This window comes from Miniopterus natalensis, chromosome 9 (assembly GCF_054644295.1).
Source record: "Miniopterus natalensis isolate mMinNat1 chromosome 9, mMinNat1.hap1, whole genome shotgun sequence".
NCBI classification, from domain to species: domain Eukaryota; kingdom Metazoa; phylum Chordata; class Mammalia; order Chiroptera; family Miniopteridae; genus Miniopterus; species Miniopterus natalensis.
In genome coordinates, this window is record NC_142089.1 from 77375501 (window position 1) to 77388286 (window position 12786).

Below are 12786 nucleotides of genomic sequence, written 5' to 3' on the forward strand. Positions count from 1 at the left end.
TAAGGATTTAAAAAAAAAAAAAAGAGTTATGCCCGGCCGGGCATGGCTCAGCGGTTGAGCATCAGCCTAGGATCCAGGCGATTGGGGTTCGATTCCTGGTCAGGGCACATGCCCGGGTTGTGGGCTAGGCAGCAGCTCAATGACTCTCTCATCATTGATGTTTCTATCTCTCTCTCTCCCTCTCCTTTCTTCTCTCTGAAATCAACAAAAATATATTAAAAAAAAAAAAATAATAATAAATTAAAAAAAAGAGTTAGTAAGCATAAAAAGTTCATAGAAGCCATAAAAAAGAACCAGTTGGAAATGAAGGAAACAATAACTAAAATGAAAAATATACTAGAAGGAATCAACAGCAAACTAAAAGAAGCAGAGGACTGAATCAACGATTTGGAAGAAAAGGTAGCAGAAAACACCCAATCAGAATAGCCTACAAAAAAAGAATTTTAAAATATGAGGATAGTTTAAGGGAATTCTGAGACAACATCAAGCATAACAACATTTGGATCATAGGGGTACCAGAAGGAAAAGAGAAAGCAAGGGATTGAAAACCTATTCAAAAAATAACGAATAAAACTTCCCTAACCTAGTGAGGAAATAGGAATATAAGGCCAGGAAGCTGCCCGGCTGCGCATGGCTCGGTTGAGTGATGACCTAGGATCCAGGCGATCGGGGTTCGATTCCTGGTCAGGGCACATGCCCGGGGTGCGGGCTCAATCTCCAGTTGGGGGCATGCAGGAGGCAGCCGATCGGTGACTCTCTCATCATTGATATTTCTATCTATCTATCTCTCTCCCTCTCCTTTCCTCTTTCTGAAATCAGTAAAGATATATTAAAAAAATAGTATTAAAAAAACAACAACAACAGACCAGGAAGCACAGAGAGTCACAAACAAGATAAACCCCAAGAGGCCTGCATGAAGACACTTCATAATTAAAAGTCAAAGGTTAAAGACAAAGAGAGAATCTTAAAGCAGCAAGCAAAAAGCAAAGGCGCTCCCATAAGTCTGTCAGCTGATTTCTCAACAGAAAGTTTTCAGGGCAAAAGGGTGGGGCACAAAATATTTAGTGTTGAAAAACAAGGACTTACAACCAAGATAATTACTCTACCCAGCAAGGCTACAATTTAGAATTGAAGGAGAAATAAAGAGGTTCCTAGACAAAAAAAGCTAAAGGATTTCATTACCACCAAACCAGTACTACAAGAGATGTTAAATAAAAAAGCACATATAAATATGAATAATGAAATAGCAATAACTACATACCTATCAATAATCACTTTAAATATAAATGGAAGTAGTGCTCCAATCAAGAGACATAAGGTAACTGAATGGGTAAGAAATCAGAACCACATATATGCTGTCTACAAGAGACTCACCTCAGAACAAAAGATCACACAGACTAAAAGTAAAGGGATGGAAAAAGATATTTCATGCAAATGGGAAGGATAAAAAAGCTGGGATAGCAAACTTATATCTGACAAAGCAAAAGCTATAACAAGAGACAAAAAAGGACATTACAAGTGATAAGGGGATCAATCCAACAAGAGGAAAGAAATCCTTATAGACATTTATGCACTTTTATATATAAAGTAAATAGTGATGGACATAAAGGGAGAGATCGACAGTAAGACAGTCATACTAGGGGAATTTAATATGTCATTGACATCAATGGATAGATCTTCCAGACATAAAGTCAACATGAAATCAGTGGCCTTAAATGACACATTAGACCAGATGGATTTAATTGATATTTTTAGAGCATTTCACCTCAAAGCAGCAGAATATACATCCTTTTCAAGTACACATAGAATATTTTCCAGGAAAGACCACATATTAGGCCACAAAACAAATACCAATAATTTTAAGAAGACTGAAAATATATCAAGCATCTTCTCTGACCAATGGTATGAAACTAGAAATCAATTATAAGAAAAATACTGAAAACACACAAACACATGGAGGCTAAACAACATGTTACTAAACAATGAATGGACTAAAAATGAGATCAAAGAAGAAATCAAAAGATATCCTGAGTTAAGTAAAAATGAAAACACAATGTCCCCAATTCTATGGAACAACAACAAAAGCAGTCCTAAGAGGGAAATTCGTAGCAATACAGTCCTACCACCAGAAACAGGAAAAATATCAAATAAACAATCTAACCTTACACTTAAAGGAATTAGTCAAAGAACAACAAACAATGCCCAAAATGAATAGAAGTAAGGAAATAATAAAGATCAGAGAGGAAATAAACAAAATGGAGCCTAAAAAAAGAAAAAAAGTACAAAAGATCAAAGAAACCAAGAACTGGTTCTTTGAAAAGATAAACAAGATTAATAATAAACCTTTAGCCAGACTCATCAAGAAACAAAGGGAAAAGGCCCAAATAAATAAAACCAGGACTGAAAGAGAAGTTAACAACTGCTACCAAAAATTACGAAGGATTATAAAAAAATATTATGAACAATTATATGCCAACAAATTGGATAATCTAGAGAAAAATGGATGAATTCCTAGAAAATACAATTTTTCAAGACTGAATCAAGAAGAAACAGAAAATCTGAACAGACAAATTACCTCTAATGAAATTGAATCAGTAATAAAAAAAATCTCCCCACAAACAAAAGTCCTGGACTGGATGCTTCACAGGTAAATTTTGCCAAACAAAGAAGAATTAACACTTATCCTTCCCAAACTATTAAAAATATATTTAAGAGGGGGCAAGTCTCCCAAGCTTACTTTATGAGGTCAGCATTACTCTGATTTCAAAACCAGACAAAGACACTACAAAAAAAAAAAAATATTATAGGCCAATATCCTCGATGAACACAGATGAAAAAAATCTCAACAAAATATTAGCAAACCGAATTCAGCAATACATTAAGTAGATCCTACACCATGGTTAAGTGGGATTTATTCCTGGGATGCAAGGTTGGTTCAATATCGGCAAATTAAGTAATGTTATCACACAGCGTTCTGGAGGGAAAGCCCCCTCCTGCTGCCCCTCCCAGGGTTAGATTAATTGTAAAGGAGATAAATGGCAAAAACTGAAGACCTCGAGGAGGACTCCTGCAGAACTTAGGCAACAGTAGTCAACAGGTAAAGCAATTTAGGTGTCTTTAGGAAGGAGAAGCTGTGGGTCCCTGTGCCTGCTCTCCTCTGGAATTAATGGTCCGTTGAATAAAGTTTCTTCATTTTGACCATCTGACATGAACTGGTTCCTGATGAGCCCCTGACCATGCCTGAGCTCTGACTTGTAGCACACGGGGAGGCATGGACCCTTGGGCATGTTGGGGCTCGGGGCAGGTGGGATGGGGACTGCAGCCCTACCCCTGTGATACAGCCAAGATAACTCGCCTCCAAAGCTTGCTGTGAATATGTGGATAATGTAGACACTTGCACTTAAAAATACCAGCCACTGTGCTGTATCCTGGGGTCGGTGTGTGGGTTGGGGGACGAGTCACTTGCTACTTTCTGTGTTCTTAACCTGAAACCCAACTATGTCGATGTCTCCTCCTCCTCTTTCTTATTTGCTTCACTGATTCCAGACAGATCTGCAATGGAATAATCCCAGGAAGGCTCCCGAGAGTCATATCCTGAGACTCTGCTGGGTTGGGGGGTAGCGAAACTTCCCTGTGAGGCTCTCAGGCACAGGAGGAAATCCCCCTCTCCAGTTACACAGGCATGCCTGCCTTGGGCTCCATAGCGATCTGTGTTTTTAAACAAAGATTTGTTGGTTACCCACCAAGTTTAGGCTCACATATATATGATGGTACTTAAGTTATAGTAAGTACATAATAAGTAATCTAGTGATCAATGTTATACACAGGAGTTTGGGGTGGGAGCTAATGTTTTATGCAAAGTGGGGCCAGGGAGGGACTTTGTGATAAGGTCACTTGTTAGCAGAGACCTGAAGGGAATGAACACCGACATCCTGGGCAAGAGCATTTTGGGCAGAAGGAACAGTAGATGCAGTGCCTAGTGGCTTGTGTGAAGAGCAGCAGGAAGGCCAATGTGGCCAGAATGTGGTAGGGGTGTCACTATGGGGGTGGCAACTAGACGCTGTGCTCCAGGGGGGCTCGCAGACCCTGCCCTGTCTTCCTTGGTGTAGCCGCCCCTTAACTACAAGGTCCCAGTGGTATTCTGTATCTTGGCCAAATTGGTAGTTTGTTTGAGGGAAAGAAGGACAGAGCAGATGGACTTGATCTCCACAAAACCAAATGAATGATCGTTAAGTGGAGGCCTAGCTGCATTAAATTCAGATTGTGAGAGCATGCAGAGCATTGGCAGGACTTGCAGCGTGCCAGTCCTGCTCTAAGCGCTTTGCCTGTCTCCCTTCACTCAAATCCGCACAACACACCCATGAGGTGAGTACTGTTATCTTTTCTCAGGTAACTGAGAGACAACGGCCGTCCAAAGTCCCATCACTGGCACATGGAGGAGCCTGGACTACGCCCACATCTGGCAGATGCTGGAGCTGAGCTCCTACTCACCCTTTCACACTGGCCTGGCCTCAGGATCCTTTCCCAAGCCGTGCCACCTCCCATGGCCATGCCCACTCTTACCCCACCTCAACTGGACACCTCGAGCCCAACATCAGAGAAGAAAGGCCACTGAAGTCGAAGTGGCTCTGGCTTGTCTTGTGTCTCTGAAGCTACCATTGTGAGAGCGGCTGCTGGAGCTGCCCTTGGCCTTGAGGGAACAGAAAGAGAAGGCTGTTTTCTGCTCCAGCTGCCAGCAAACAACACCTGTGCAGGCTCTGGGGCCCAAGCAGCAGGGGTGTCTGCTGAGGAATTAGGGAAGCTCAGAGATGTCTGGAGTTTTAGACATCTGTCTAGGTAGAAATTGTGCTCCACCCCTAAAATGGTTATGACATAAATTTAAACTTTAATATAAGTGTAACAGCCCACCTCATCCCAGATTTGATCACTGAAGGAGCTCATGGAAAAGACAGCAGGCTGATGTCCATGATCCTGCCAGTGACCAGGAGAAAGCTCCTGGGCAAATCACCTCACCTCTGAGCCGTAACTACACCACTGTGAAACTATGACGATAATCTCTACTCTGTAGGACTGTTAGGCAGATTAAATAAAATGAAAACATTTGAAGGTAACAGTGTCTGATAAAGGTTGGTTTATATAAACATTTATTGAGTACCTGCTATGTGACAGGCACATGCTAGTGCCAGACACTTAGAGGGGTGCTCCCCAGACAGACATGTTCCTCATCCCCCAGGAGCACAGATCAGATGACAACGACTCACAGTGAAGAGGCAGAGCCACACGGGAAGTGGTGTCATTTTTTTATCTTATATGCATATGTCTTTTTGTTCATATGTGAATACGTGGCTGTTTGTCCTATTCCGTTTAGCACTATGGAACAGGAACCAGACCTTCTATTTCTTTTAGATCGTCTTACAAAACCTTGAGCAAGATTTGGGCACATGATCCTACAGCAAATGCAATAGCCTCTCTAGTGTAACAGAAAAAACGTCCATAGGGGCCCTAGAGAAGTATTCTCCAGGGAACCAAGACGAACAGAAAGGATGGCCCCCAACCCAGTGTCCAGCCCACACTCAGGAGCCTGCACCCTCCTGACGAACACCGGCCGGGCAGGGGAAAGGGTGCTCAGCCGGCCGGCCGAGCCAGCACCTGGACGCCCCACTTTCACGGAACTGGTGTTGCAGGAGGCGAACGGCCGGTTCCTCAGAGAGAAGGGGACACTGCGTTTGTCAGTGTCTCAATTCTGTTTATTTTGTAAACACAAGGAGCTCAACATTCTACTGTTCTTGGTTTTGCAATCTTCACAAAATAAATATTTGCCTTCAAAAGCAACAACTGTGATAATCATCACAGTAATATCTTCAAGCGCCGTTTCCCTCACACACGCCAGTCTCAGAAGTCAAGTCAGAGCTGTGTGTGGTCTGTTTGGATAATGATTTTCATGTGGAAACCTCATGTGGGAAATCAACTGGCAGCAATTTTGCAAAGTCTGGTCTCTTGGTTCTCAGAACTGACTCAAAACCCAACTGTCCCAAAGCACTAGAACATCCATCCCAGCCTTGGCTTCCTCTGTCCATAAAATGAGGTGCAAAATTGCTTAAATGAGGGGAAGCGAGACATTTGCTCAGATCACAGTGGTCATAGGAACAGGGCTGGTCTCTGACAGAGGCCATCAGGAGAGATCAGTGTGTTCCCATATCTTAGGGATGAATCTTGCTCTCCTAACCCCTCTAAGAATGAGCTAAAATTTGAAAAGGGTTCTGCTGAATTTCAATGATACTTACTGGAAATTTGATTGCTCATAAAGAAATACATTAGCAAAAACCCATACTCTGTATATGTAACGCTGCACAGCTGGCTCGTGCCATTTACTAACGCTCCTCTGTGCCCAGCGACCACTGTCCTTCTCTTGGCTGCACTTAGAGATGCTGGCTTTCTGCAGAGGTTGGAGCACCTCCAAAGTGTCCATTCTGATCGAATTTCTTTGTTATGAACAAGAAGTTTTAGGAACAGCCGTTTCTAGGCATTATTAAAAACTAACTCTTAAAGAAAATGAACCTTGAGGAATCCTCTGAGGTGCCTTTAAGAAAGTGCAGTGCATTCCAATATTTTTAAGGATTAGTTTTTTTTTTTCCTAGGCCAGAGGTAATGTGTGCAAAAACACAGAGCCTCAATCAAAATATTAAACCATAAAACTGTATCTACCAGGTAAACAAAATCAACCAAACTGACATTTGCATCCCATCCGGCCATCCTCCCTGGTCTTGGGCCTTCTGCACAGTGTCAGGAGCCCGGCCAGATGCCAGGCTCCTCCCTCATAAGGCATCTGTACACTCTCACTGCCCTGGGCTTCTCAGACACAGGGTCTCTCCCTCTAGGCTGACTTCCCGCCAAACTGGTCTCCATGGTCCTACAACTTGGAAGGAAATTAAACCTGCCAGCATGCTGGTAGTCACATGCTGGATGGGGCAGAGCAGCCACAAGGGCCATGTGCCATGGACAGGAACAGCTCGGGCAGGCCAAACTGGGCGTGAAACTGATCTCTAAATTAGCTCCCCACTGGCACACCCAGAACAGGGGGTGCTTCTCTGTCCGCCAACTCCATCTCTCTCCCAGCACCAGTAAGTGCTTCCCCGTCTCTCCCAGTGGCTCTGGGCTGTCTGCGGGAATATCGGGCAAGGCTGCACAGAGGTAGACATGATGTTTGACTCTACAAGAATGTTAAGCATTTTTTTTTTCTAGCTTGAGACTTAAAAATGTAAGCATATATTTCAAGTTGGGATCTTTGACATTTTTCTCAGAAAACTTTTGCCATTTGTTAATTGCAGAGAGAAGAGATGTTGGATTGAAAGGGATCGTTCCACGGTCCCACCAACTTCTGCTGCCTGCCCCACTCTGCCCACAGCCAAGCAAGCCCTCTAGGGAGAGGCTGCCCGGAGCGCTGATTCGTGGTGGTGCCAGAGGGGCGGGTTTCAAAATGTAACAACTGGGGTGCTATGGCACTGCTGGTCCCAGAACAACACAGGGCATGAACAACTGCAGCTGAACTTCTGCCGAGTTAGTTTAGTTTTATCTGCCCCCTCTACCCTCTGCGGAGGCCCCGACTCCTTACCAAGGCCTCCAGCCGCGTGCTCTGGCTCCTGCCTCTCCGCTCTCCCTTCTCGGGCTCTTCCCGCCCTTCCCTGCCGGTGTGGGGACGGCCCGGGTCCACCCCTACCCGCGGCCTCTGCTTGGCTCCCTCCCTCCCTTCGCTTAGGTTTTGTTCGGTATCGTTTTCTCGAAACCCTCTCCCTCCTACCCCAAGCACTTTCTCCCTGCCCTGCTTATTTGCTTCTTTACGACATGGAATTTTTCTGAAGTCACATTCAGATCTACGTGCTATGAGCTCCACAAAGTCACGTGTTTTCTCTTACCACCACGGCACCACCGTGTCCCTGCACACGGGACAGGGCCTGCCAGGGAGCGGAGGCTCAGGAAAGATTTGCTGAATGAATGTATACGAAAACCAACGTGAATCCTACCTTCTCTCTCCTGTGCATGAAGTTTATGGGATATGGAACTGGAAATATGACAACATGGACATTTTAAAGGAAAGGATTTGGTAATGACGGCCTGACAGCTGTCACAGCTGTGACCTCTCCTTTTCTATCTGCACTCTGGATCTGTGTCTTTCTTCATGCCCTAAGAAAGTGCTTTATATCAGGATTAAAGTGTTGTTGGCAGAATTATCTCCCCATTATTTTCAGGAGACTAGTATCTTATTTCAGTATGTGGGCTCACCTTTTAGTTGCTTATATCCAGCCTTTTAATGGTATCATTTAACAGTATCAGTCTTAAGGGATCTAGAAATACCACAGCTAAGCTTAGCTTCCGTGAACCCCGGGCCCTGCTGTTATTACTAATGACAACACGGCTGTGGCTGTTACTGCTCTGCCTACTGATTCCACCAAGACTCACAGCCCAAAGCATCTTCCTGCCGTGCGTGGAGCACACGCTGACCTACTGGCTGAGGCAGTGACTTGAGAGAACATGAGCTTGCTGGTGGCACAGCTGTCGCTACGAATGCAAGTGCATCTCCCTGTGCAGGGCCATTACTGCCCCCCCACTTTCCACAGTGATCTGATTTGTCAGAAGGGGGAAACAAAGGCCTCCTGGTTAGCTAAGTGGGTTACTATGTGCACAAGTCTCTGGGCACTTCCGGAGGACCTGGGCCGAGGGAGAGTGCCTCCAACCCCGCCAGCTTGTGCCTATTTCACTGTGCAGCCAAACAGTGTGTTTGACATCCTCAGGTACCCAGCCTTTGAGAAATGACACATGTCCCTGTACCCAGAGAAGGTAGCTTTGCCATCTGGAACTTGCTTGCTTGCTGACTTAGGGTACTTTGGCATTCAGGCATTCCCTTACCCCCACTTTGTGATTAGAACAACTGGCGACCTTTTTTTGATAGTCCCATTCATTTGTTGGACATATTTTCATATGCGCATGAAAGGACATTGGGACTGAGGATCCCCTGGATTGTAGGAGGCCCTTAGAGAGTATCTAACGAATGGTCCACTTTCCCGCCAAGACCCAGGGCAAGGCTCTCTCCTTAGCTTTGACCGGGTAACGCTAACAGCGCTTAGGAAATGCTTAGTGACTACCTTAGGACAGACAATGATAAAAAATTAAATACAGTCCAGTCTCATTTGTTTGTATTAACAGAGGCCAAGGTGTTGTTGGGACACCTGAACCCTAAAAGCCATTTGAAGATTTCTCTTAGTTACTAGACTATATTAGATTGAACTACCTGAAATTACTATATGCATCTATGTTTATGCTAAATACAAAAAGCAATTTCATATTCTCCACTCCAGTATTTCTTCTATTGCCAAACCTTTATTGGGATGGCTCACAAGGAGGAGGAGGAGGCCATGTTCTCTAAGGGGACACAACCCTGGGAAAATGAGGTACCGTAGACCCTATTCTTACCTGGTGGTTGTCACAGCGCCTTCTCTGGTTGCTCTTAAAGAGGCCTGAGGTAGAGACAAAGGTTCTAGCCCTGGTCCTCCTAATGACAAGTCACATGCAGGATGCCCAGGCATTCTGGGCATGTAACCTGTGTCAACTACTATTGGTATCACCATCATTAGCTATATATCTTTGGGCAAGTCACTTAAACTTTCTAAGCCTCAGCTCCTTATTTGGAAAATGGGGAAGACATGCATGAAAATGCTTTGCAAAGTGCTCTAGAAATATAGGGCGGAGGTTAAATGACGGGACATCAGGTTATCACCCCTTGCCTTACAGTATGTGAAGTCGAGGACAGTGTGGTAGGCTGCACTGGGTGGCACTCTCGGAGGCCTTTGTCTCCTAATTGATCTAATGTGCTAAGTGAGCTTAATGTAAGTTAATTAATGATACTACTTAGGGTGGAATTACCTAGGCAGAGCCTAAAACAGCATCAAAGGAATGAGCAGGCAGGTGTCTCTGGAATAACTGAGGAAACCAGGGCCAGGAGGAAAGCTGCTAAGAGGCATGCAGACAAGACCCTGAGCAAGCCCAGGAGGGAACCCATCTGAGTCTGAGCGTTTAATCATTGGGCTGGCTTCCAGAACACCATCCTGTTTACAGCTACTGTTTGATTTTCAGTTTTTCTGGAGTCTTTGAAGTTGAGTTTCTGGGCATTTCCTTGGGAATGGATTCCATTTTTTGGAAACCACAAAACTCACTCACTGGAAGCCAGGAAGGAGACTCAGGTGACCCAGCTTTGATCTGTGGTCCTTTGGGACTTATGGAACTTCGGTGCTCCCTGGTTAAAAGAGTAATTTGGTTTTGTGCCCTGTGAAATGGGAGGGTGATACCAGGTCTTTCTTCACTTCCTTGAGTAAAGACTGGGCTGTTGCCTGTGGCAGATGCTGTGCTAAGTTCAGGGACACAAAAATCCTTAAGAAAGAAAGGTGAGCCCCTGACACTTCTGAGCCTTGAAATATGTGTCATCAACAAAATGAAAACCCTGTTTACTTTTAGAAACCTGAGTAGTGCCCAGGGAGTGAAAATCAAACATTTCAGGGAAATTTTATTTTTTCTCCCAAAGACATGTATTGTCGGGATTACCCTACAAATGTGCTGTCACAAGTTAATACGACAAAGCCTGCCCACTTAAGGGTGGGGAGAGAGCAGAGCAGAGACCCAGGCTGATCATCACTGGGCCCCTCAATCTTCTCCTCCAGTGACAAAGGGCACACATGGACCATCATCAGGACAAATGCAAATTTCCTAACTTTGATGAGTGACTCCCTTTTTGGTGGACTTTGTCAAAATGTGACTTTAAAGGTTGTGAGTGGCTATGGCTTAGAAATCTTAGAGCATCAGGCCAGGCAAGAAATATTCCGTATCTTAATTATTTCAACTGATTCCTTTTCTCCTTTAGTCCATAATAGCTTTTTGCCTCTTTAGTATTTGGAATTAGCTGCAGTTTCACCCTTGGCTAGAGGTGTCTCAAAAGTGCAACATCAGAGCCCCACGGCAGCCGCTAGCTGGGGAGCAGAGGAGGGGCCTGGTGTTGGTCTGCGCCCCTCTGGTCTCCATTCCTGTCATCTCAAATCCCTGTGTCCCACCAACTCTGTCAAATTCCCCTGACTGCAGGGCTTCTGTCCCATCCGTTATTGCTTTCATTGTCCCTTTCGAACCCTCACCTGCTGTCCTCTCTGCCCAGCTGCCCCTTGCTCCTTGCCCTGGCACCTTTAGCCGCTGCAGTGTGGGAGCAATTGCTGCAGGATGCCGGGAGGTCAGAGCCACTCTTGTGCAGGAGCCCCAGCTCCTCCGTGACCTGTCAGAGCATCGAGGGGAGCCTCTGGGCTGGAAATGAAACCCTCAGTCCTCAGAAATGCACACCCTCCTCACCCCTGCCTCCCAAGAGAGGCCAAAGGGGCCCCCGAAATGTGGCTTAGGGCGCTGCGGGAGCTGGGGGTGGGTCCCGGGCAGAGTGCAGCCCAGGTCCCAGGGCTGCTGCCGGCCTGCCCTGGCCAGGCGCGGGCCAGCCTGCGAAACTCACTTCCACGCTCCGTGGCCACGCCGGGGCCCTAGTGGCCAAGTCTTAAAGCCTGCTAAGCACGTACGGAGTTTGGCTCACTGGCTAAGCAGCAAAGTAGGGTTTCTGATGTTTTCCTGAAAACAAAGGAACAATCTCAGGTCTTAGAACTCGCTGCACAGACGTCCAGTGCCTGGGAAAGCCTGTTCCAACGCAACCCAAATATGACACGCATTTCAAAAATGCGCCCGGGCCGTCTCGCAGCCCCTGACACCTCAGTGTCTCCAGAGCCCGGGACTTCGGGAAGCCAGGGAGACCGGCCACGGCTTACCTGCCCCGGGTCGCAGGCTCCGCTTCTAGTCCACGCGGATCGGGGTCCCCGAAGGAAGCCGGCCGGGCCCTGCGCGGGGCCCCCGGGTCGCACAGGTGCCCCGGGAAGCAGGTGCGGGCCGGGCGCGGCGGGGAGGCGCGTCCCTGCTGTCAGCCCCACTTTCCCGGGCGGCCCGGGCGTCCCGGAGCGCCCGCCGCTCCCGCCGCCGCGCCGGGGCTTTCCCTCCCCGCAGGCTCCCGCGCGCCATCTAGGGGCCGCTCCCCGCACTGACGACGCCGGGCCCCTGCGCGGGTCGGGCCCCTCCGCAGCCCGCCCAGCCCCGGACGCGCGTACCTGGCTCTCGGCTTCCTGCCCCGAGACCTGTGAAGGCACTGATTTGTTTTTGCAGGGGTCCGGTCTTCCTCCCGTCAGAACAACCAGAGCCTTTGGGCGCTGGATTGCTGAAAACTATATGCGCATTAGAACGCTATTAATGAAAATATGTTCCCCAAGGGAGAGGCCACAGGCACGGTACATCCGCGCCGCTTTGAAATCTGCTGGCACGTCGATCTACTGCAGGTGTTGCATCCCCTGGCCGCTCTCTCCCTCCTCTCCCCACACTGCACACCACCGCCGCCGTGTGCCCCATGCAACTCCAGGTAACCATACGCACCCCGCTTAACTCCAGATAAATAGATATATCTCCTATTGCTAGGGAATCAGGAAGACATTTGAAACACAAACAATCTAAAAGAATATTGCCTTTCAGGGTCAGTTGTTTCTTTCCCCAAAGCTAAATGATTTAAAAAACTCCAACCTTTAAAAGAAAGTAATTTCTCCTGCCTTCTCTCCCCTCCCCCCTCCCACACGGGGAGGAACAGACCGCTCCTCTGGGCGGGACTGACTATGGTCTCCTTTTCCACTTATCCTCTCTGCTCGGACACAGACAATTTAATTCACACACGAG

At 46.8% G+C, this 12786-nt stretch overlaps 1 protein-coding gene across 1 annotated transcript in view; it reads right to left on the minus strand.

Annotated features, from left to right (window-relative positions):
* EDAR (ectodysplasin A receptor) overlaps positions 1-11919 on the minus strand; it is a 91412-nt gene extending 79493 nt beyond the window's left edge. The window contains exon 1 of the mRNA XM_016201863.2: positions 11841-11919. The gene's annotated coding sequence lies outside the window, so the exon portion shown is untranslated. The remainder of the gene's footprint in view (positions 1-11840) is intronic.
* Between the last annotated feature and the right edge of the window lie 867 nt (positions 11920-12786).